The sequence below is a fragment of the Schistocerca gregaria genome, chromosome 5 (assembly GCF_023897955.1).
Source record: "Schistocerca gregaria isolate iqSchGreg1 chromosome 5, iqSchGreg1.2, whole genome shotgun sequence".
In the NCBI taxonomy this organism is placed as follows: Eukaryota; Metazoa; Arthropoda; class Insecta; order Orthoptera; family Acrididae; genus Schistocerca; species Schistocerca gregaria.
Genome location: NC_064924.1, coordinates 463,580,061 through 463,606,406, shown reverse-complemented (window position 1 = coordinate 463,606,406; position 26,346 = coordinate 463,580,061). Strand labels below are relative to the sequence as shown.

At 42.7% G+C, this 26,346-nt stretch overlaps 1 protein-coding gene across 1 annotated transcript in view; it reads right to left on the bottom strand.

The window, feature by feature from the left end:
- LOC126272058 (kinesin-like protein KIF14) overlaps positions 1 to 26,346 on the bottom strand; it is a 234,826-nt gene that overhangs the window by 103,875 nt on the left and 104,605 nt on the right. The window lies entirely within an intron of this gene.

Sequence of the window (26,346 nt, the reverse complement as noted above, 5' to 3'; positions counted from 1 at the left end):
AGTCAGATGGGAATGAGTAGATAGATTGGTCCATATCTCAACAGGTAATGGTTTCCGAACACGTCACTAAAAGATCTTTCCTTCTAATTTTGATCAATACTACCTCCTATAAGAAACGACTTTTTTTTAACCCCCCCTCTATGTTAATGGTTCGTTTGCCACCTCGACAGTTGATGCAGCTCGCCTTTAGAAGCAGGTATTTACTTTCAGTTTTGGAGCAAATTTGACACTTTCGTCCATCTAGACTGTTTCGCATTCAAATTCCATGTATATTAATCTCAACAAGGCTGTGTTAAATGGAAACAATAGTAACAATAGTAGCACAGCCACATGGGTTCCATGCACTGACTGGAATTATTACTGTCATTAAAGAGCTTGAACGCCGCCAGTTACCTAACACCAATAGCCCCCGATTCTTTAAAGGATCGAATTCCCATTGTAACATTACCAGACATATTGGGACATATTGAAGTATTCGATACTGTAGACTTTTAGGGGATGTCGATACAGATATGCAAAATGTAAAGGGAAACTTTGGTGATGTTTAAATATTGTACTGTGTCAATATTAGGACATTTTGCACAGAAAGAACAAAAATAGAATTAATATAAATATATATTAGTGTTAGTAACCTATTTTCATTCAATTTTGTAATTATATTTCATTTTGTAAAAGAAAGACTCACTGTTTGCTGTAGCTCTGATTAATTGTATAAATTATCAGTTTTGAGCTAAATTATTTCGTATAATATGGACAAGATGCTTTTGGGGACTCACCAGCTAAAGAGAAAGTCTGTGGGTGAGCGTTTAATGCACACTTCTGGAACTTTCTATGGAGAAGTTCTGTATTATGATCGCAAAAATGCGAAAACTTGTGAAAACTGTTTCATGGTCTAATTTCGAAAGACAATTTGTATCAAGAAATATTGCTAAAAAGATTTGTTTGCGTTTTGAAACACGATTTAAATCATTTTACATATAGATAGTTGTTCTAAATCACTCAAGAAATATCCAGAATCAAATGTCAAGATATTTCTGGAAACATCGGTACAAATCTGGTGAAGGTTATCCAGAAGCTGGTAGAAAAATGTTATAAAATCTATTTGGAAATTATGCTTGTAAGAATTTATATGTACTGATCCTTTTACTTACTTTAATCTGTACTAAAATTCTGTAATGTCTAATTTAGTTTTAAGTCGTGAATTGCTATCGTATTGTAAACAAAACATTGTCAAAGACACTCATTGTTTGGAAAGATATTAATACACCTAGGAGTTGTCAGTGGCCAGTTCAGTTCAGATATGCAGTGCGGTTAGCTCTGAGAGTCAGTTGTTGAGTCTGTGAAGTCTGGCAGTTCTGTTTGTAAATAAACGTCTGTAATGAAGAATTACTTGTTGTTGTCAATATGAACTCAAGACCTTTTGCACGAAGCAGACACCTCCTAATGCAACGTTTTAATTTGGTGTTGAGGAGCTGAAATGTTATAATTTGGTGCAGAAAGTCCTGGGATGTTATAATTTGGTGGAGGACCTGAAACGTTATAATTTGGTTGAGGAAGCTGGGATGTTATACCATGTACAAAGCACCTTCAAACTTCTCATTACTTAACAAACGAGTTAATTTCGACGTTAACTATGTAAGCGAGGAAAAGTTTAGAGAACGTTTGAAATCATGTATAAAGTTTGTTGGCAGTCGTCAAGTGGTCTTATTCTAAAATCACTGAGGCGAAAAAAAAGTCATTGGAGAGCGGTATGCACATTCACAAATGGAGGTAGTATCATTCACAAATGGAGGTAGTATCGGGTACACATGGTAAACAGGGGCTGTTCACAGGCGGAGCTGCCATTCATACTCGTGTGGTTTATGTGGAAAGGTTTCCGACGGGATTATGGCCCGACGACGGTAATTAAACACACTTTCAACGTGGAATGGTAGTTGCAGCTAGACGCATGGGACATTCCATTTCGGAAATCGTTAGCTAATTCAATGATCCGCGATTTGCAGTGTCAAGGGTGTGCCGAGAACACCAAATTTCAGGTATTACCTCTCACGAAGGAGAACGCAGTGGTCCACGGCCCTCGCTGAACGACCGAGAGCAGCGGCGTCTGCTTAGTGTTGCCAGTGCTAACAGACAAGCAATACCGCGTGAAATAACCGCAGAAATCAATGTGGGACGGACGATGAACTTATTCGTTAGGATAGTGCGCCGAAATTCGGCGTTAATGGGCTTTGGCAACAGATGACCGATGCAAGTGCCTTGGCTAACAGCACAAGGCCTGCAGCGTCTCACCTAGGTTCGTGACTATATCGATTGGACCCTAGACGACTGGAAAATCGTGGCCTGGTCAGATGAGTCCCGATTTCAGCTGGTAAGAGCTGATGGTAGGGTTCAAGTGTGGCGCACACCCCACGAAGCCATCGACACATGTTGTCAACAAGGCAATGTGCAAGAGGTGGCTCCACAATGGTGTGAGCTATCGACTGGTTCCTCTGGACCAACTGAACGATCATTGACTGGAAATCGTTATATCACTGACTGGAAATCGTTATGTTCGGCTTCTTGGAGACCATTTGCAGCGACTCATGGACTTCATGTTGGTAAACGACGAAACAATTTTTATGGATGAGAATCCGTCATGTCACCGGTTTGAAGAACATTCTCGACAATTCGAGCGAATCATTTGGTCTCCCAGATCGCCTGACATGAATCCCATCGAACATTTATGGGACATAATCGAGAGGTAGTTCGTGTGCGAAATCCTGCACCGGCAAGGCTATTGAGGTAGCATGGCTTAATATTTCTGCAGGGGGCTTCCAAAGACTTATTGAGTCTATGCCATGTCGATATGCTGCACTACACCGAGCAAAATAAGGTCCGATACAATAGCAGAACGTATCCCATGACTTTTGTCACCACAATGTGCTGGACGAATAAAGTCCTGATACTTGTTACACGGCCTCAAGACTCACGCACAGAGCTTCTAACTGCAACACTTGTCTTAGTTTGTTAAACATGAAATCATGCCTCTTAGTGAGGATCCTGCGTTTATACGAAACGGATGTGTTTTCCTCTTTTTCACGGTTAATTTAGGTGATCATCACCTCTCTCCATGGAACACTACAGCTCGATGCACAACCATTTTACAAAGGATAATGAAACAGTACGACAGAAATCTGAAATTTTTTAGAATGCCATGGTTGTTAAGCAACAAACTCTTTTTTACACTGGAGCCCCAAAGAAACTGGTATATGCATGCGTATTCCAATACAGAGATATGTAAACAGGCACAATACAAGTGTCTGGCGCAGTTGTTAGATCGGTTACTGCTGCTACAATGGCAGATTATCAGATTTAAGTGAATCTGAACGTCGTGTTAAAGTGGTGCACGAGCGATGGGTCATAGCATCTCCGAGGTAGCGATGAAGTGGGGATTTTCCCGTACGACAATTTCACGAGTGTACCGTGAATATCAGGAATACGGTAAAACATCAAATCTCCGACATCGCTTCGGCCGGAGGCGAAAGAAAGAAAGAAAAATATAGTCCCTGCAAGAACGGGACTAACGACGACGGAATAGAATCGTTCAACGTGACAGAAATGCAACCCTTCCGCAAATTGCTGCAGATTTCAATGCTGGGCCACCAACAAGGGTCATCGTGCGAACCATTCAATATGGGCTTTCTGAGCCGAAGGCCCACTGGTGTACCCTTGATGACTCTACGACACAAAGCTATACACCTTGCCTGAGCACGTCAGCACCGACACTGAAAACTGTTGATTGGAAACATGATGCCTGGTCGGACAAGTCTCGTTTCATATTGTATCGAGTGGTTGGACGCGTACGGATATGGAGACAATCACATGTATCCATGGATCCTCCATGTCAGCAGGGAACTGTTCAAGTTTGTGGAGGCTTTGTAATGGTGTTGGGCGTGTGCTGCTGGAGTGATATTGGACCCGTGATACGTCTAATACTCCGCAAGCCACATAATGGTGTGTGGTGAAGGGTACTTTCGGTACCACTGTCTGATCCCTCCAACCCTGTTCCACTCGCTAATAGAGTGCGGGAAGAATGATTGTCGGCAAGCCTCTGTATTGGCTCTAATTTCTCAAATTTTTTCCTCGTGGTCAATATGCGAGATGTGCGTGGGGGGGGGGGGGGGGGGGGGGAGAGTAATATGTTGTCTGACTCCCCTGAAAAGTGCTGTCCCGAGTTTTCGTAAGTAAATCTCTCCGTGGTGCACAATGTCTCTCTTGTAACGTCTACAAGTGGAGTTTGTTTATCACAGTAACGCTCTCCGCCGCCAGCTAAACGATCCCATGACGAAACGCGCTCCTCGTCGGATCTTCTCTATCTCCTCTATCATTCCTATCTGATAGGGATCCCAGATAGATGAACAATACTCAAGTATCCGGCGAAAAGGCGCCTTATAAACCACTTCTTTCGTGGCTGAGTTAAATTTCCTTAAGATTCTTATGATGAATCTGAGTCTTGTGTCTGCTTTCTCGACTATCTGTTTTATATGGCCATTCCACTTAAGGTCGCTCTGGATATGAAACTTCCAGGCAGATTAAAACTGCGCGCCAAACCGAGACTCGGATTAAAGCTGTGAGGACGGGTTGTGAGTCGTGCTTGGGTAGCTCAGTTGGTAGAGCACTTGCCCGCGAAGCGCAAGGTTAGCAGAACAGCTTCTGTGAAATTTGGAAGGTAGGAGACGAGGTACTGGCGGAATTAAAGCTGTGAGGACGGATCGTGAGTCGTGCTTGGGTAGCTCAGTTGGTAGAGCACTTGCCCGCGAAAGGCAAATGTCCAGAGTTCGAGTGTCGGTCCGGCACACAGTTTTAATCTACCAGGAAGTTCATATCAGTGCACATTCGCTGCAGAGTGAAAATCTCATTCTCGCTCTGGATAGTTACGCCTAGATAATTTACGGCAGACGCTGTCTCCAGCTGTACAGTAGACACGACACTGACAATGGACACACACTTAAGCATCCTGTCGGATCATCTACATCCATTCATGACGGACTTGGGAAATTCCAGCAGGACAATGCGACACCCCACACCTCCAGCATCGTTACAGAGTGGCTCCACGAACATTCTTCTGAGTTTAAACACTTCCGCTGGCCACAAAACGCTCCAGACGAACATTATTGAGCATAACTAGGATGCCTTGCAACGTGCTGTTCAGAAGAGATCTCCACACCTTGTACTCTTACGGATTTATGGACAGCCCTGCAGGATTCATGGAGTCAGTTCCCTCCAGCACTGCTTCAGACATTAGTCGAGTCCATGCCACGTCGTGCTGCAGCACTTTTGCGAGCTCGCAGGGGCCCTACACGATATTAAGCAGGTGTACCAGTTTCTTTGGCTCGTCAATGTGTTTGACAGCTACTTTCTGTTCTGCAAGTTGTTGTTTACTTTATTCGATTTGCTATAATAGTGGTTAATTACCGTTTAAAGATTGTGTGTGCACTGAAAAATGAATTTAACTATAGAAGAATTCCAGGCTGTTATTTTTTATGCTTTTAAATCGTCATTAATGCTTTAAACAATGTGAAGATCAGCCCCATCTTAGACAAAAATTTACAATTGACGCAACGAATTCAAGCGAGATCGGTTTTTCTTAGTAACGAATATCGTGACAGGCGCCCAAGAACTGCTGTTACTGATGGGCGCCTCTTAGACACTGTGTCTTATAGTGTATGCCATCTTAGGCAATTTATAACACTTACAACACTCGATAACGGCACTTTGAAGCCGAAATCATGATTGTGTTAGCGTAAATGTATCACTGTAAATTAATAACAGTCTAATAGCGGTACTGACTTTAAAGAAATATATTATGATTGTGGCCCCGCATTATTAAAATATTACAACAAATTTGGCTTCGAATATCCTTCCTGTGATTATTTCTGGATTTATTGTTATGATTCTGAAAAGGGAAGTCAGTCGGATCACTGAAACTTTCGAACAGAACCTAAGCCTACAGAAGCCCAACGAATTTGCATTGCTGGTAAGCAGATGGCTGCTGGTCTCTCTCCCCCCCCCCCCCTCCTCCCTCCCCAAAACGAGCCATAATGCTACTATGGCATTAATACGAGTAGATGGACGTACCGTTTGTGCCGACTGGTACACAACTGTCTGTTTACCACAAGTTTTTGAAAAGCTTCATGCAAAACGGCTAAAATGAAAAATAATTAGATACCATGACCACACATCGTCGCATGCCGAGAAATTAACAAATGAGTAAGTATCTGGATGACCTAAAGGTCAGAACCATGGACCCTCCACCATACAGCCCTGATATATCTTGCGTTTCATTTTGTTTCCAAAAACTAAAGATAAAATGCTAGGAATCGTCATCAAATGAAGCTGAGGAACATTGTAAAAACCCAGTTTCTGAAATGCCTCAGGAAATGTACTTGTGTTTTGAAGGAATATTTTTGAAAAATAATAAAATTATTTAAGTTTTTAAAACTAATCTTCGTTTGATTTTCTAAAATTTGTCAGTGTCGCACCCGTGTACCATCGACGAGAGGGATCAAACGCTCGGATTGGGGAAGAATAGGGCTGTAACTCGACCGTGCTCTTTTCAGAGAACCGTCCCGACATTTGCGTTGGTTTAGGAAAACCCAAACCTCTGCGGCAGGAAGGGGACTTGAATTCCCGTTCTTCCAAATATATTGCTCCCGTGTCTTACAGTTGCGCCACCTCCGGTACGATTTTAAAACGAGGCTCATGTAAATTCCAAGTCTTTAAAGTGTGCGCCACTCGTGGAGATATTAAAAATGTAATCCTACGTCGTCTGTGATCCCACAAGCAGTAATACATGTCTTTTCGTGCCTACTGCATGCATTTCCTCATATCAAGAATCGTATCTGTTAAGTGATGAGGAGCTTGTATGATTGTGACAGCTTTCCTTAGGTGGTCCAAAGAATCATATGTATCTTGCGTATTTCAAACCTTCAGTTCCGTGACAGCCTGAAAAAGAATATAGCTGCATTAAATGATATAGCATTTGGACCAAAACAAAACAGACAACAGCATTAAAAAAAGCGTCTGCTTCATACCTTTAAAGTCAAGCTTCAAATTCTCACTCTGTTTGTATGCCATGCCAAGGCAAGACTGCGCTGACAAGCCGTCTCAACAGCAGTAAATAAGGCAACCTGCCAAAAGAAGATATGCAAAACGAGCAGGACAAAAAAGTCCACTGCTGATGTCATATTTCAAGGAAGCGATGGAAGGGGACGCGGCAAGCCGAGGACACTGAAGGATAACTATTAACGCACTGTGCTGTGTTGTCACGACGTAATTTCACAAATCAAGAACAGCTTGTTTAATTTCTACCTCAAGCACATGAGAATTTTCACGCCTTTACATTTCAAAAATAGAGGTTTATGCAATATAAAACATCACAGAGAAGCCTTGGTTCGATGGTAGTAGGTTCTAGAGGGAGTGCCATTCCGCCAACCCTTGTTGATTCATGTTTAAACGTACAAATCTCAAAACTGACAACAGTACCAAAATTGCAACCTTAAGAGACATGCTACTATTAATTACACGAATGACGGTAAAGCAAAAAAATAAATAAATAAAATAAAAAAGTTTGGAGTCTAAACCAGAATCAAGAGAATATTTAAACTATTTATGAAGGTAGCACCGTGATAGATGGTTTAGTCTAGTTATAAACAGTGCTATCCTTGCATTTATACGCAATGGAAGTTGTGTACTCCGATTCTCTCATGTAGAAAATAAACAGGAATTAACTGTAAACATCTAAAATGATTCTTGACCATGGATTTCTCGCTACTAACATCGATATTTGTTTTTATGTTATTCCAATTCAGCCCCAAAACGGCCAGTAGCACTAAAAGATGTATCCAAGGGTTTTTCAAGACACCCAACGCCGGTAACGTGTCCCTGTTAAAAACTGTCCTCACAACTGCTTAGTCACTGGGCAGTATCGCCGCAAGGTAAACCGCTTTCAACTGCCATTCCGAAACTGATCGATTTAGTGAAACAACATCGAGCTTTCTCTTTAGTATGCGCATACCGCACAGACTTCCTTATTTAAGCATCGGCTATCACTCAATTTACCAAGCTCACGTTTCGAACAATTATATTCTGGCTACTATTAAATTATTATTGTTAGTAGCTGGGAGCTCCTTGGACTTCGTTTAGTTTTATTGCATGTGGCTGTTAGTTTCATTTTTTTTCTGTGCCCAAAATTCCTTCGTTTCTTATTTCTTTCGCGTTGAATAGGTTTTATTTGCCCTCCTCTGTATAGTGGACACCGCGACAGTTTCTTGTGTTCGTCTCATTTCATTCAGTTTATCATCAGCTGCTACCCAAAAATGTCACTGCTGAAGTGGTCCGATGAGGTCGTAAAGGCAATAATAATAATAATAATAATAATAATAATAATAATAATAATAATAATAATAATAATTTATTCGACTATTTGCATGTTGTCTTTGGTACTTGGAAATCATAACGTTGAGGTTTGGGGGTTTTGTGTCTAAAAAGTCAAGTATCTCTTTAGTCTCCTAATTCTGTCCATTTCTACAAGACCACTGCATGGTGCCTATCTTTTTATACTTTACGGTACATTTCTCAATGGATTTTTTAAATGAAGGCTGTTCTTGTGATCCTAGTATGCCTGTCACTACTTTGTGCTCCTTCTCCAGCAGCTCTCCGAGAAGCCTTCTCGCCAGCTAGGAACTCTGTTTCGATTGCATATTTTTAATGTAAGTGTTGAATTATGTTTATGTTTGGTAGACTGTCTACAGTTTGCGTGTTTCTGTCGGGCAACTTTTTCGATGATTTCCTTTAGCAGGCTAATTGCGTTCTTAGTGGTTTTTGTATCGTTTGTCCAGCTTTTGCCGACGATATCGCCACGCTGTCAATTTACTGCGATCCCTTTGCATTTGGTTCCCATTCGTGATGGTAGGCGTCTTTTGTTAGTTCTGTTCGCCAGGTTTAAATAATCTTTTCGAGAACGCAACTGCAAAGCAACAGAAACAGTAATCACGTAGTAGGGCTCCTGTTTCGATCAGAGAGGCGTGCGAGACATATTCTAGGAACCTGTCAGGGTGACACTATCAATGTATAACATTCTCTGATCGACGCCGAATTCATTGAAGAAGTTTAACCAGATCTCACGACATACGGAAATACTAATTTTCTCAAGTCTACAAAGACGGACACAAGATTATTATTATTATTTCTGCCTTTACGACCTCATTGGACCACTTCAGTGAATCCTTTCCTGCTCATCATTTTCAAGTTTTCTTTCCAAATTGTCTAGTATCTTTTCATTCGTCCTGATCTTTTTTCTCGTTTCTCATACCCTTTTTATTGTTTGTCACTTGTCTAGTTTTGGTTTAAATCTGATATTTATGTTTCTCAGTGTCTTTAAATGTTCAGTTTTGCGAATCGCACAGAGTTGAAACTAGTTCTATCATATCCTTCCTGATTTCCTTTATTCATCCTCCTCCTTGCTTCATGTTCCAAAGCTTTTCTATAATTTATTTTTGGTAGTCTCGTTTCTGGTGTAGTCATATTGCGAAAAAGAGACATTTTTTCCGTATAGTATCTGTACTCCAGTTCGCTATAAAGCATGCATTTGGCACAATCAGCCATTGTACTCCTTTTTGACATTTCTTATTTATAGATGTCCTATCTATTCTTCTCTCCACTTTTAGGATTTTATTGATTCTGTTTTCCTGTGTAGCTTTGAAAAGAGTTTCACTTTCGTATGTTACCTTTGGTTGAACCACCGTCTTATAAGATCTTAACTTAGTTTTGATTGACAGACAAATTTTATTGTACACAGAGAACGAAAATTTTTGAGCTTTTAACTCGATGAACACCAATTCCAACGACAGACACATTCATATGCCACTGCTCCACTTTTATACGCCAACAATGATTATTTTAACGAAGGATATTATCATTATCCTTCGTTAAATAATCATTTTTAGTGTACAAAAGTGAAGCATCGGGATATGAATGTCTCTGTCATTGTCATTATCACCGAAATATCATTACTCACAAAACGTACTAAGTAACTTAGAACATTACACTACAGATACAAGTTGACAATAATTGAACTTCATGAAACAAAATCGTCGTAACTTCTGAACTGTTAGCGTTAGGGCATTCAAATTGCACGGTTGTCCGTGGGGCATGATGGGAATTGGCATGCGCATGAGCACGCGCCTTGTTGTCGTCGTCGGTCATTGCACGTGAAAATGTCACGGTACTGCCTTAGGATATAGCGCTTGTGAAGGCCTAATATGCGAACAAGAACAGTCCAATTGCGGCCCAAAGGAAATTTGCGGCCGAGTTCAAGCTGAAGACAACCGGTCCAAGTGTACTAACAATCAAGAATTTGGCTGGTTGAATTGGGGAAGGGGACCAAACAACGAGGTCATCAGATTAGGGAAGGATGGGAAAGGAAGTCAGCCGTGCCCTTTCAAAAGAACCATCCCTGCATTTGCCTGAAGAGGTTTGGGGAAATCACGGAAAATCTAAATCAGGTCTCAACCATCGGCCGCTCGAATGAAGAGTCCGTGTGCTAACATTTGGGCCACTTCTCTCGGTAATCAAGAATTTGATTCACAAGTTTGAGAGAACGGGTAGTGTTCCTGATGACAGTGTTGGAAATGTCGGTCGCACAAAAATGGTGAAAACGCCTGAAAACATCGAGAAGACACATGCTCTGCTTCAAACCAGCCCCAGAAAATAGAACAGACGAGCTGCACAACAGGTGGTTATCACCCGGGAGACACTACGACAAATTGTTGTTGAAGACCTGCATCTCTTCCCATGCAAAATTCAAACTCATCAGTCATTAAGACTCAGGGCAATGGAACAGCGGCTGTGTTTCGTCAACACTATTGGCCACAGAATTAACTAACAGGACCTTGGTGTAAATATGGTTGGTTTAGCAAAGAAGCCCACTTTCATTTGGATGGATTAGTCAATAAGCAAAGCAGGCGCATTTGGGGGACGTAGAATCCGCATTCCGCGATCGGGAAGTCTCTTCACTCTCAACCTGTGACTGTATAGTGTGCAATGTCCAGTTATGGAATAATCTGTGCGATATTCCTTGATGGCAAGGTGAATACCAAACGGTACATGAAGGTTTTGGGAGATGATTTCATTCCCATTACCTAGAGTGACTGATTTCGACTATATGTGGTTCATTCAAGACAGAACTAGAATCATCGAAGCAGGAGAGTGTTTGATGCTCTGGTGCAGCACTTTTGGAGACCGCATTCTGGCTGTGGAGTACCCAGAGGCCACTAGCATGGGCCTCGATTGGCCACCATATTCGCTGTACATGAAAACATGCGACTCCTTTTTGTGGAGCTATACTAAAGACAAAGTGTACAACAATAACCCCAAAATCACTGTTGAGCTGAAAACAGCCATTCAGGAGGTCATTGACAGCATCGATGTTCCGACATTTCAGCGGGTCATGCAGAATTTCGCTGTTCGCCTGTGCCACACCAAATGAAGCTAATTCTGAGACGTATCACGAAATTCTGGTAGTGTACAAACATTTTCGTTTGGATCTCAGATCTGCGCGCATCGCGCTAGTAAACCAAAGCATCTAGTTCACACACACTATCTGGCAGCAAATCAGACCCAGTAGACATCAGTAACCAATTAGTTTGAGACAGAGTTATGAGCTCTACATCTACACTACAGGAGGGAGGCTCTCTGTGTAGCTTACACGGAGACCAAGTAAAGCTATTTAGTCTGCTGTAGTTTTCTTTGTCTCTCTAATTTTATTATTATTATTATTTTGTAACGGGCTCTACCATACATCTTACACAGTATCCTTCATGAGTTGCCCCACCCCAACAACATTTGCCTTTATCTTTTTCGGAACAGCCGTTAAAATCCAAACATGCACATTAAGCCGACTTATCACATGAGTCCATAAAAGTTATAAATTCAGCCAGCCTCCTATCTGTCTAGTGAGAATGACGTAACCAGACAAGAACACAATACTACAATTAAAGTGTACGAGCTGAATTAAAGGCTTTTGTGATATCTTTCTAGCTTACACAGAGTTTTACTGAGACTTTTCCCCCTAAGTCATTGACTGACTTAGCGAGTACTATTGGACTCATACTGAAGGAGCACAATCCGCTTTCGCCCAGATGTCTTTGTCTTAGGGTATAATCACAGACAGCATAACTTAAACAGAAGGTAAACGCCATAGCTAATGAGATCGAGGTCAATACAGCACCAAGAGCATTTAAGTCTGAATATACACACAAGCTACGCGAAAGGCGCAACTATTTACATTTCTTGATTACCTTGGCGATGTCAGAACCATGATTTATGGCGGGATAGTTGCAATGTTATGAATAATTTAAATACATATTTGTTTATTTGCATTCAACTGATGACGATAGTCGAGGAAACAGGACATCTAATTACTATTATCGCAAATAAGTCTGCAAATATTGTATAGGAAATATTCCACTTCAGGGAGAGTTGTCCTACATACTACCGTGGTATCATAATTTTCATTTTTAGCTAAATATTGACAATGTCGTTATACTATTAAAAACCGGTAAAACCATATTTCGGAAATGTATATGCCTCTCATCTGAGAAACAGAGATGTTGGAAGAAAAAAGCGTGCTATAGAGTGGCACCGATTCAGACTAGTGCCTCTCTCCAAAGTATATGAAGATCATTTTGGGTCGTATCGAGCACCGCCCCCGAAAATTAAAAATAACATCATCACTTAGCTATACGGTGTGGTGGGTTGTTATCAGACACGCACAGTGAGAGTATTAGCAAGTGGTCTGAGTCACTCTACAGCACAATGTACCAGCTTTGGTTTAATCAAAGCATCCGAGAGTGTTTGATGTCAACATAAGAGATATAAACGTCACACGCTCGAGAAACCCAATACATCGCCGAAATTCCTTCAAAATTAGGTGATACAAGGCCGCGAAGAAATAAATCAGTTAAGACCCAGTAAAAATTGTGAAACTGCAACACACAGAATAAATTAATAAAAACTATGTTGACAGCTATGTACCTGGTAAGAGCGGCGTTCTCTCTTACGTAACCAAAATGGTCGTCGTCATGCCAAACTCTTACGTGAAGGACCGTCAAACGAAGGATTTGTCTGCATGCCTCGTCAACAGCAAAATTCACAATATCAGCATGTGAGAGTTCGTGAGATGCTGAATGATAAATCTCTCTGGACTGTATTTGTCATGATGTGACAGCTCCAACTACTTCTACATAAATACTCCGCAACAATATTATCAATCATCTGCTCTACCCCATTCCCGTTAAGAGCGATGGGAAAATTATTGTCTATATGCCTCTGCGCCCCAACTTCTCTCATCTTATCCTCATGCTCCCTATATTCACTGATCAGCCCAAACATTATGACCAGCTACCTAATAGCCGATATCCCTACCTTTGACACGGATAGCAGCGGCGACGTGTCGTGGCACGGAAGCAATGAGGCCATGGTAGGTCGCTGGAGGGAGTTGGCACCACAACTGCACACACAAGTCATCTATTTTCTGTAAATTCCGCGAAAGGGACGATGAGCTCTGACGCCACGTTCAATCACATCCCAGATGTGTTTCATCGGGTTCAGATCTGGCGAATTAGGGCGCTATCACATCAACTGGAACTTGCCACTGTGTTCCTCAAACCACTCCATCACACTCCTGTGACTGTGACATGGCGCATTATCTTGTCAGAAAATTCCACTGTCGTCGGGAACCATGATCGTCATAAAGGGGTGTACGTAGTCTGCAACCAGTGGACAATAGTCCTTGCCCGTCATGGTATCTTGCACGAGCGACTGGACCCCATGGATGCCCACGTAAATGTGCTCCACAGCATAACGGAGCCGCCGCCAGCTTGTCTCCGACCCGCAGTGCAGGTGTCAGCTGTTCTAAAAGCACACGTATTCGCGTCCTCCCATCGGCATGATGAAGATATCTGGATTCATCGGACCATGCAACGCTCCGCCACTGCGCCAACGTCCAGTGTCAATGGTCACGTGCCCATTACAGTCGTAGTTGCCGATGGTGTGGTGTTTAGGCACATGCACGGGTCGTCGGCTGGGGAGGCCCATAATTAGGAGTATCCTGCGCACTGCGTTTTCAGACACACTTTTACTCTGTCCAGCATTAAAGTCTGATGTTAATTCCGTCAAAGTTCGCCGCCTGTCCTGCAACCTGCCCAAGCCTATGACGTCCGAAGCCTGTAATGAGGGGAGGCCGCCCAACCCCACGACGTCTGGAGGTGGTTTCATTCAGGATTCGCCACGAGTTAAAGACGCCATAGCACTCATCCGACAAGTTGTGCAGTTTCCGGAATGCTCGCGCCAAGTCTCCGGGTCACAAACTGTCCTCGGTCGGACTGAGATAAATTGCGCGCCTTCCCTATTCTACACACGGACAGCACGCTCATTGATACTATATGCAACGTGCGTATATCCAACAAACACTCACTCCTCGACAGGTGACGCTGCTAAAGCCTGGACCGGTTTCTATCGACAACAGGCCGGGTGGCCATAATGTTCTGGCTCATCAGTGTATACGATGGTGACAGCAGAACTGTTTTAGTCTTCTTCGAATACTATTCCTTGAATTACACACGACGGTTTTCGCGTGAACTACGTGTAGTCTTTCAAAGTATTCTCATTTACGTTCAAGAGCATTTAGGTTGTACTTTCGCACCGGCTATTCCAATCTGCTACGTCTTTCATTCCTACTATGCTTATTGTCATGCCCACTTAACATGGACTCCAAACGTTGGAACAACATTACAGAATTGCCCGTGCTAGCTGTTTGTATGAGATTTCTTCTGCAGATGGACTATACTTTTCCAGAGTCCTTGCAACAAATTCAAGTCTTTCAATCGCCTTCTCTTATAAAAATTTTGCGCGATCGTCTTATTTCATACCGCCTCTCAGTATTACCTCTAAATACTTGTACGATGCGTCGCGCTCAAGATATTCACCTATAATCCTATCCTATCGGGTTCTTTCTCATCGTTACATAGCATTACTTGCCTTCATCCAAATTTGATACGGCTGCAATTCATTTTATTAAGCGGTAATTTTGTACAAGTCACTCAGAATTTCCTTATTATCGTCATGTAAACAAAAGCGACATCAGCAATCAATCTTACAGTGCTGCTGATAATGTCTGATAAATCGTTTATATATACTGAGAACATAATATGCCCTACTACGACTCCTTGATGCGCACCCGACGTTACTCCAGTTTCTGTTGCACAGTCGCCGTCCAGTATAACGTACTGGGTTCTATTAGTAAAATATTCATCGATTTATTCACGTATCTTATGAATCCACGAAGATACTCTGTGCGCTCGCATCACGGTAGGCAGTCGACGATGTGATACAGTGTTGAAAGCTTCTCGGAAATCCAGGAAGGCGGAATGTAACAGCTGATGTGCATGATGTGCGTGAATAAAACAAAATGTTCACATGAATATTTCCTCTTCTTCGTGAACGGCATGTTCCTGTGACAATGATGGTGAGGAACCACGGAATATGATAGTTGTCCGCAGGGATCGACGTTAAGCACTGCAACAGGTGTCAATCAATGTGTGCCGACAGCTCGACACCATGAGTATCTCTCCCGGCATCTCCCATTGTCCAAAAATGTTAAGCGTCGGAATGGATGTGTGAACCAAGTCTAGGGTGGGGAGTGGACGGGGACAAGTAATGCTTTCCGATGAACTCTCCCTTCATCTTGTTGAAGAGTGTTTACCATATATGCATTTGAAACTACAGCACCGTGGTGATCGGAGTCTGACAACCTACATACGGGAGGGACAGGGCGGGGTGAACGCCAAGTCTTATAGCTTACAGCACCAACGGATGCAACACACGGTTTCTACTACTACTACTACTACTACTACTACTACTACTACACAGCCGCGAAAATAGAGCAGTAACAGCCACACAACTGAGATTTTAAAGCCCAAAGAAATTACTCCCGTTCAGGCGACTTCGAAATCCATATATCCCCACAACACTGCCTGACCATACATACCGAACATGATATGTAAGTCTTCCTCTAACAACAATGGGTATCAACGTTCTGGATGTGGCAAACAGCAATTCATTCGTCATGGTGCTCAGCAATCACTGCTCCACTACTGATGGTTTGAGGACTTACATTAAGATTTAAGGAGAAAAACGGATCAGATAACATATAGCTCTCCCTGATGGAACGCGACGACGTTTAGAAGCTGACTGTGTCACAGTGAACTTTGCATGATATAAGACTCTGAAAGATATTGTACAGTTCTGTAATCCAAATCACTTGTGCACTATCACATACCTTATCTATGACAGAAGTTCATTTCAGTCGATGTGGCCTATCCACCCATTTTCGCACTTACAGCGATATTCAAAGTTTTAATTACCACGTTGCCTAATTAGTTTAAGTTTGTTTGCAGCTACATGCCTGCAGTCGGTGTCACACAATGTAATACCCACGCCACAGTGCCGTAGCAGGCATGGCTACCCACTCGTACGACGTATTTACCGATGATGATAAGTCGGTGTGCGCGCACGATAGCAGGATTTTTAGCGCCTGTACCAAACTACGAGACGAGTGTGCATAAAGGCTGCAAAATTATTAAAACGTTAATTGCAAAGAAAAACATGATGAAAGGCCGAAAAGTGCGCGCGCCAGAAATGCTCAAGTCACCATTCATGGGGTTGCCCGAGGACAATATGCCTCTAAGTAGTACCGTAGACCACCTCGATGTCAATAAAAAATACCCATTAAGCGATGATGGCGGAGGAAAGCCAAGCCTGCTGTTTAGCTGCTTCAACGAGCGCAAGGTTATCGAAGATGGAGCGGTATCTTCTGAACTTACCATGAAACCTACCAAGAAGCTGCCTGGATTGTAAGATCTAGATAAGACGACGGTTGATCATCCTCTCCTTGGTCTTTTCCACACAGCTAGAGAAGGCAACACTACGTAACTACTTGGATATATGCGGTCCTTCCAGATTTAGACGTGGAATTAAAACTGTCTCGCCCTACGAGTCAGCAATATGTCCTGACGCCCTAATGAGGTTAAAAAGGGGGAAGAAGAGTTTTTGGCTCCATCTTGTGAGGCGCCGTAACATACTATAATGGGCCCCATTGTGATCACGAGCAGCAGATAATGCAAAATCCAGCTTCCATATACAGAAGGAGTAGTTGTATTTTGAATCAATGGCGGAGCTAAAATCCCAAATGCCCCTCTGAGCTGCCACTCTGTAGTTTTCGAAAGCCGAGTCATAATTAGCAGTGGCGGTACGTGTCGTAAAACAGGGCGCCCTAGCCTAGGCAATGTTTCCGGACCAATTGCGATATTTGCGCCCACCGTTACAGCAGCCGCTGGGTACCTCCCTCCTCTCCCTCAAATCATAGTGATTGCTTCCATACGACTGTACTTTCTGCGGAATTGGTTATGGCAGCCAGAAACTTTTCCCACGATTTTTCTGTGTTTCATCTGATAATTCAGCAATAATTAGTCCTGGCTAACCGAAAGGCTAGCAAGATCTCTGTAGCTGGCCGGCACTTCAACCTACGCAGAGTCACATTCATCTCTTCACCAAAGAAAGCACAGGCTACCTTCTCAGCTGGCCTGAGACTGCGGAATGGATGCTTCAGCATCGTGGTGGATCATTCTAGTAATACGACCTAACCATTCCTGGATGCTGTAAGTGTGTCAAACACAACAAGTAGGCTGCAAAGCCATTTCTGGTCTGCTACGCGCCCATCTTGGTGGCTTTCTTTCCGGCACCACAACTCTGTCTGGCAGGTGAATGCAAATCGGGAAAATATCACATGAGTGCAAGTCATCGACCACTTCCCATTAAGCGGTTCATTCGAGGATCGGACAGCAATGAACTGTTACAGTGCCGAAGTGCGAGCTCTGTCCCATTTTCAACAAACATGCACGCGAGGACATAGGAACGCTCTCAGTTGCTCTACTCCAGAAGCCTGTAGTTGCAGAGCCGGAAAGCACACCGTGTGCGTTAAAATCATCGCAAAGGAGGAGGGACCGAGAGCTGAGTAAGGAATTCACTGAGAACTTCTTCCTCAAGCACTTAATGCAGGTCGCAGGTGGAGTGAACAGACTTTCCAGCCATAACGCACAGGCGCCAATACAGCAACTTCTTTTAGGCTGGTTACGAAAGCGGGATGCGAGAGTGGTTGGCTTGTTTACGAAAACATCCACTCCTCCTTTATCTCCTCTCCACTAAGATCGCCCTTTTTGTGAAGAATGTAGCCACATAGCTCATGAACGTCTGAAAATTGTCTCTTTAATACATATACATGTTGATCTACCCTGTGCTAATAGACGTAGTCCCTCCACATGTGTCCTAAACACATCAAAGAAGTACGGAACACATGTTAACGATTTTTTCCTCTTGTCGTTCCTCCGTCGTGGAGTAACTGGAGTGGTTGGAGAAGGGGGAGAGGTTACTTCGGGGGGGGGGGGGGGGGGGGGTTCGGTGGTTCCATCAGGCAGACGTCGTCATCCGTATCATGGATGATATGGTCATCATCTGATCCATTAGACGCGACCGAGGTCGCATGGTCTGATGGTTTCGAACCTGACTGTTTTGGCCTGTTGGTTTCATTCCCAGCTTGGATTCTGGGGACGGTGGGTTGCGGCCGAATTAACAAAAATATGTTTCCGGTTCCCTTTTGTCTGTTGTGTGGAACTGACAGATTCTGCTGCGATAATTGTGCAGAATGTATTAAAGCTATGCTGTTCGACTTCTTGTGCAGGTTTGCAGTTACACTGACATTTGCAGGTAGACGTGCTATGCTCCACTGTCAACCACTGGGTGCCAGCACTAGTTTTCTGTACATGATGCGTCAGTGTTGAGGCAAACAACTGCATGAATGTGGGTGGCTCCGAGGCGTTTAACACCTTCTTTGCGTCACGGTATGAAATGAGTTGTGTGTTTCAACTCCTGCATGTTGTTCTCTTCTGCAATGACAGGATACACTTTGTTCCGAACTGGATGGGTCTTGTGGCACCTTACACACATGGGTTAGGGCAGTACATTGAATATCGGATTCATGGGCAATGGAGCCACACAGTCCATTTGTAGCCTTCCGTTGCAAATCATGGTGGTATAACAAGTGTTGACACTTAAGCAATGCGTTGGATTAGGTACAGAGGGCTTAATTTTATAGTACAGACAGCCTGCACGCCACTTTGCTAAACTGAATTTCAGGATAAAAGGTGTGATTTCTTAAACTCACTATCAACCCTCTTCGTTAAATTCCCATTCCTGTTGGGGTTCTTTGGTTTCTAAATCCATGATGTACCAGCACGTTACGACTCCTTTAGAGTAATCAGCGTCTCTATCGCGAGTGTACCATTCCTCAGCCTCTTTATAGATTTAAGTTATTCTGAAGTCCCTCTACAGCTTTAGGTCTGATTATGATATATGGTGTGTGGGGCGCTCATCTGCGTTGTTATCAGCGCCCTTACAGTTTCCCAACCTTTTCTCAGCCCAGTTTCACCACTTCCGTGGATGATGATGAAATGATGAGGACAACACAAACACCCAGTCATCTCGAGGCAGGGGAAAATCCCTGACCCCGCAGGGAATCGAACCCGGGACCCAGTGCTAGGGAAGCGAGAACGCAACCGCGAGACCACGAGCTGCGGACGGCTTTAGGTCTGTAGAAAGGTGACAACTTTTCACATGACCCTTCGTCGAGTTTAACAACAAACGACAGGGTGTGGTCCGTTACTGCTACTGTTGTCAACAGACGTCTCTGGTGGATTAGACATACGTAATCTCCTTCGGGTTTGGATGTTAGTACGGTCCAACAGATCAGCCGAACCGATGGAAGACACCCATGCATCTTATAAGCGCGTAGCACACCTTGAGATTTATATATATAGGGGGTCTTTACCATCCTCGCAATCCTGGCAGTTAGGCCAAGACTTCCATTCCCTGTGATACAGCGTTCTACTGCCGCACCGCACGATGGTCGCTGAAGCATGCAGAGATTTACGGTTACAGAGGACTGGCAGTGCTCACCAGTCCCTAGCTTAGGAAGCTCGGATTCACGAAGCCAATACACAGCAAACGAATGATGAGCTCCCAGAGGTCCTCGCCAGTTACAACGACCCAAGAGGCACGTGTGACGAAACACCACGGACGCGGATATAGCCCCCCACCTCTTGGTCGCTCCACACAGTACCCATCGACTTCTCAGATCCAGGGATGATTGTGAACCAGTTTTCTGTGAGGATGCTTATCATTAGCTTTCACCATAACACCCACCCAGTTCCGCATAAAAATGTCGAAAGGGTCATGTGAAGGCGATAGATAGCCTCAGAAAATGAAGCAGCATTATAGATTAGATCTTCTATGAATGTGGAGAAGAACTGATTATCTCTAACACATACGGGGTGGAGTGACAGACAATGTCGCAAGAAAATGTTCATCAGGTAGTCCAGTATTAGGTGAACCATTTAGCGAGTCATTGCATTTAAGCGTTCAGTCTGAATTACTAAACAGATTGTGCCGTCATATTTTGAATTTAGTACGTGATGAAATTATGTACCTGATTTCACGTGTGCTCTTGACATTAATAAACAAATAATTATTTAAAAAGTTCAGAGCAAACAAAAAATAATAAAATAAATAAAATAACAATCAAATAAAGCATGAAAGCGACAGAACGACAAGGAATCTCAATTTGCGAGGTAACTGCAATAACTTAGGTCTCGCAGTCCCGGCCGTAAACTGTCGCAAATTTACGATCTGCAGTAGCACGTTTAATCAAGAAAAATAGTGTTTAAAACTCACATTTTCAGAAAGTTAACACCAAGGAACAGACACAAGAGTTTCAGCGCTGTCACAAATAACGTAACTTGACTACAGTTATTTTTAGAGGACTGTTAAATCGTAAAAGAACCTCACAATTACCAATCCATATCGTGCAACGTATTGACAACAATATCAATAAATCTTTGTCGATGTAAGTAATACCCCTTGTCCCCGTCGCTACACTTAACTTTCTCTTTTCCTGCTCCAACTCTATTTGTTCGAGAACAGCCAGCACTCGCTACAACACTCGTATCCTTGACACAAATCTCTTATCGACAACGATCCCACTTCGGGACTACATGACGCATTAGTAGTATAAATAGCATCCTGTTTCAACGAATCAAATCAAAACGTTGTTTGAACATGGTGAAGCTATTCATTAGTGTACAGAACCCTCATACAAATCTTGTTTTTAACTATACAAAACCGGCAATTAGAGCTACTACTCGAACCCTTCACAACGGAAAGTGAGGATAGCAAAGACCATGCCTATTGTTTATGGCTTTCTTGTTAAATCGTACCACAGGCAAACTATCATTTCTGCCTCTGGCGTCGTTAAGGAGTACTCGCGTGTCTTTGGAAATAAGCTATAAACTTAAGGCTCCACAAGTCCCATCAAAGGCTGAGCAAGGATGCACAGCAGTTGAGTCACCGAACGATTTATCTGGAAGGAATGGCGTTTACATCTCCGTCCGGTCGTGTTGCTTTAGGTTTACCTACTGAACATTAAAGGCACTGGTTGTGGTTCTTTCAAAAAGGCCGCAGCCGATTTCCTTCCCTGTCCTTGTAAGCAGAGTTCGTGCCCAATTCTATAAACCTCCGAGTTTAACGTTCCCTCAACAACACTGTTCAAGCCCTTTAAACGAAATTATACCAACATTCCCCAGATAACGGTCAACTAACGCCACTGGTTCCCGAATGCTGTTCTCGCCGTCTTAAATGTCAGGCAAATGAAGACGGAAGAAATCCAAATATTAGAAAAACACAGATGTTTGTGGTTTTGCCTATGAAATGGTCCCCAGTGTTCATGAGTAATTAATAGAGCTTGATCATTGAAAAGAAACGCTGATTCACTTCAAGCAGTCACGTACTGATATCAATTCTGTTAATTTTAAAGAACAAAATGCAGGTGTTTCGAAATAAACTTATGTTCGGAATAACAAGTTTGAAAGTGAGTTAAATCGTCAAGTTATAGCACACTACGAAGTGCTATCAAATGAATGGATGATAGAGGTGAGTTCGAAAGGGCAGTTGCTTAAAAAATAAACAGTTCAACGTTGTAAAAAGCAGTGAGTCATTCGTTAACGTAAACAAAATTCACCTTCGTACTGGAATGGCTATTGTAAGCCATCCTCGAAAACCTTCAAAAATCAACTTAATGTAGCATCCACTAGTTCTAGATATTGGATCTTACTTAAAAAATTAAATTAGTGTATAGTAGACCACTACGAGAACACACATACAGCAATATTAATTTTTAACCCTTAAAGAGCAGTGTGGTCAAAATGAAACTTATGACAATTGTCCCCGACTGGAAAAAGCGAGAATTACTGATTTGCTCCACCACACTGTGGGCCATAAACAGCAGCAGAAGAATGGATACACAAGTGCCACACTGAAAGATGACGAGTGTTTTCGGGCCGCACTTAATATGCTTAAAAATACTAACGAAAGAAGGAAAGAAAGAAGATGGACCGATGAGAGAATCGTGTGGCGGTACTTCCAAATTGAAAATTTCCAGTTCATCGTAACTTTACATGCACGGAATGTTACGGACTTACTTTCTTTAGCGTTCACGTTATATATGCTCACTTCCTTTGCCGCATGCGGCACGCCAGCACTCTCTAGTCTAGGGCCTTAGCCAAATACTCCCCCGTCTTTCTCCCAGTTCGCAAGCAGCACAGTGAAAGTCCTTAACGACGCAAATCTTGATGATTGTGTAATGCGCTGCGCTCCTCGTCAGTTATAAAACTGGTGAGGGACAAGGGGGTGGCACAACGTATGATCAGGTGAAAGTCAGCAAACGAAAAAGTAATATAAACTACAGGGGAAGTAGCGTGGCGTAATTATTCTACTTATAGTAACGATAAAAATTATCTTGAGCTCAAACAATGAAATAGGCAATGCAACGAGGTTTAACGCTTTCAGGCAAAATATATTCATTAGTATCAATATATTACTAAGCGACAACTATGGAACTCTGCACCAGACGTAGATTGTCTAACGGCTTCCATAGGTAACAAAAATATGATTTTCAGTATTTCGCGCAATTATTAGCCGAATGTAAAAATTTAAAATACTGTCATGATCTGCTTATTAAGAGGTTTAATTTCGTGTTAACAGTTTAACACACTAAGATAAGAGATACAGTTGAAAACTGTGTGTGTGTGTGTGTGTGTGTGTGTGTGTGTGTGTGTGTGTGTGTGTGTGTGCGCGCTCGCACCGACACCGACCACAAAACGAAGGAAAAAAATTTATCGCTAAGTACATTTTCGCTGTTCATGCAGCAAAACTTCAGCATCAGACATGACGTTTTGATTTATTATTTCTTTATTACCGACTCTATTCGCAACGCAGTTCGCGCACAGTATGCACGTTTACCAGTAAAGGCACCTGGAAAATTATATCACCGCACGACAGCGTCCAGAACGTATGATGTCATACACATTCTGAAGCCCGAAAAACTAGCTTCTGTTTAAAATGAAAACCTCAACATCACACACGACATTTTAATTTATTGCTTCTTTCCTATTAGCTCTATTCGCAAGACACTTTTCAGACAGGATCTATATAAATATGTCACTGAATGCACATGAAAAATTCTATCATTGTGTGACATGCTATTCAGGAAATACTGAGGTGCATGAAAAACTCCCTTTAACTTAAAATTGAGGACAAATTACCCAGACTATATTCATCTAGTGTTTGATGATGAGAACTTAGCGGGTTCCAACGAACATCATGCAGAATTTAAAGCTTTTCTAATTTTTTTTCCTCGATAATATGCTTAGCATCAAATATTAAGCTCATTTGCAATCAGACGTTCGATACTGTTTTGCACACGGGAGTTTGGTTCTTTAAGGAATCAGTGGTTTACGGGTCCAAAAGACAAGAAATCTGTCATTGGCAAAAATTCTTTCCTTCTGCTCTGTGGCAATGTACTGAAACTGGACAGTCAAGGATGATTGATACGATGTCACATAAAAAAGGAAAGAAAGAAAAAGCTCAGTTTCATAATTTTCTGCGAGAAAAAATTTCAGGTATAATCATGACAAATCTGATAACTTCACGGGGATCTAAAAACGGATGTGTAGCAATGAATGGTCAAACTAACGGATCATACAAGAAATTTCAATATTTTTATGGACGCACAGAGTAACTTACGTGGAGAAGGGGAAGAAATAATCAACAAGAGGAAGAGGTCATTTGTCGAACCACAGGGGTTGAGGTGACTGGTGGAAATCGCCAGATTTTGAATGAAGAAAATCAAGTCTTCAACCGAAGGTCCGTTTATTTCTGCGCATTCACTCCATTACCTATAGTTAAAAAAACACCACCACTAAAAGCGGCTTGCAAGCTCACAGACATATGCAAACACATGGAGTCCACAGAAATTGTTCCAAGGAGGAGGTAGGTTCTGTAATTGCCACTTTTGGGTTGTTTGGGGGAAGAGACCAAACAGAGAGGTCATCGGATTAGGGCAGGATGGGGAAGGAAGTCGGCCGTGCCCTTTCAATGAAACCATCCCGGTATTTGCCTGGAGCGATTTAGGAAACTCACGGAAAACCTGAATGAGGATGGCCGGACGCGGGATTAAAGCGTCATACTCCCGAATGCGAGTCCAGTGTGTCTTTTTTACACAGTTTCGAGACACGTAATGCCATAAGAACTTAATTTATAGATGAGATTAAAAACTTATTATATCCCCGAGAAATGAGGGTTATCCAATCAACATATAAACAAAAACTTCGTAATCCAGGTTCCAGCACCCCCACCTGCGGACGCCTATGAACGCAAATATTTCTTGAACTTCCAACTGTTCAACTTCTTTAATCGCCGTCTAATGAATGCTGCAGGCGTGTGCAATCATGAACTGAACAGGATGAGGCACTTTCAGAATAAGACTGGAACACCAGGAAAGTTAGGTGCGTATTAAAACACGGGCAAGTTTCATTACGCTATGTTTACCACAGGGTAACTTGCATTCCTAAAGGCCTGCCCGCGCGGATGGGCTTGCAGAAAACTTTCCCGCCAACAAAAGTAGCTCATTCATAGGCTTGACATATCTGATGTCAACAACATGCCCGATACGGTCCGTGAGTACACAAGTAGAACCGGCAGACAACATATAATTGAGGAAACCAACAAAGTGAAAAGAGTCTCCACCTAAAAATAAAAGGCAGACTTTCGGAATGTGGGCGGAAAACAAGTGAAAGACAAAAAATTGCCTCACATAAATGCTGGCATAATCAGTCTACAGAATCGTATTCACCGTCGTCGAGCTAAGTGAAATACAAATGATAGACAACAGTGCATATTTCGATTTTCTGTTATGCAAATTATGATGTCAAAATTTGGAGTGTCAATTGTTGCTGTAGTTCCTTAATCAACTACATGAAATGTACAATTTCCAGGCGAACGCCTTTCAAATACTCTATCTATATGAACTGCAATTTCTTAAACATTGTTCTAATTCGATGTGCTACACCTTTTAAAATATTTTAAGTATTTTATTATTATCAAAAGAGAAGGCATTTGTGTAACGTTAAAAGTGGGTTGTGACGACTAGTTATATTTAGGAGTGAGTGAGTGAGTGAGAGTGTGAGAGAGAGAGAGAGAGAGAGAGAGAGAGAGAGAGAGAGAGTAACAATCTGTGATTCGTCCCCCCCCCCCCCCCTCCCGAACCCTGGGCACACAGACTGCAATCCATAACGAGCAGTCAAATAAAAACGAGGCAAGTAGGAAGAAGTAAGTGATTGTACTCACACGCGCAACTTTTTGTCCGAAGCAAATCGACGGCCACGAATGTCTTTCTTCAGGGCTCCAAAACTATGGAAATTGCATGGCGAGCGATCGGGACTGTATGGAGAATGTATAAAGGCTTCCCAGCCAAACTTCTGCGGTATAGGCGAAATAACATTGGCAACGCGTGGACGGGCCGACGGGCTGTCAGGGAAGCCCTTACACATCCTCCACAGTGTCCCGCTCCTTACCCATGCGATTTCCATATTTTGGAGCCCTGAGGACAGACATCGTTGTCATCGGTTTACTTAGGACGAAGAGCTGCACGCCAGGGTACAATCATGGTTCCGCAAGCAACCGCAAACATTTTTCCATGGAGGCGTTGCCCATCTTGTCTCTCAGAGCGGTAGGTGCATTAACAGTTATGGCGATTACATCTGAAATAATAGACAGTTTACATACTTTTTCCGTCCATTTTTT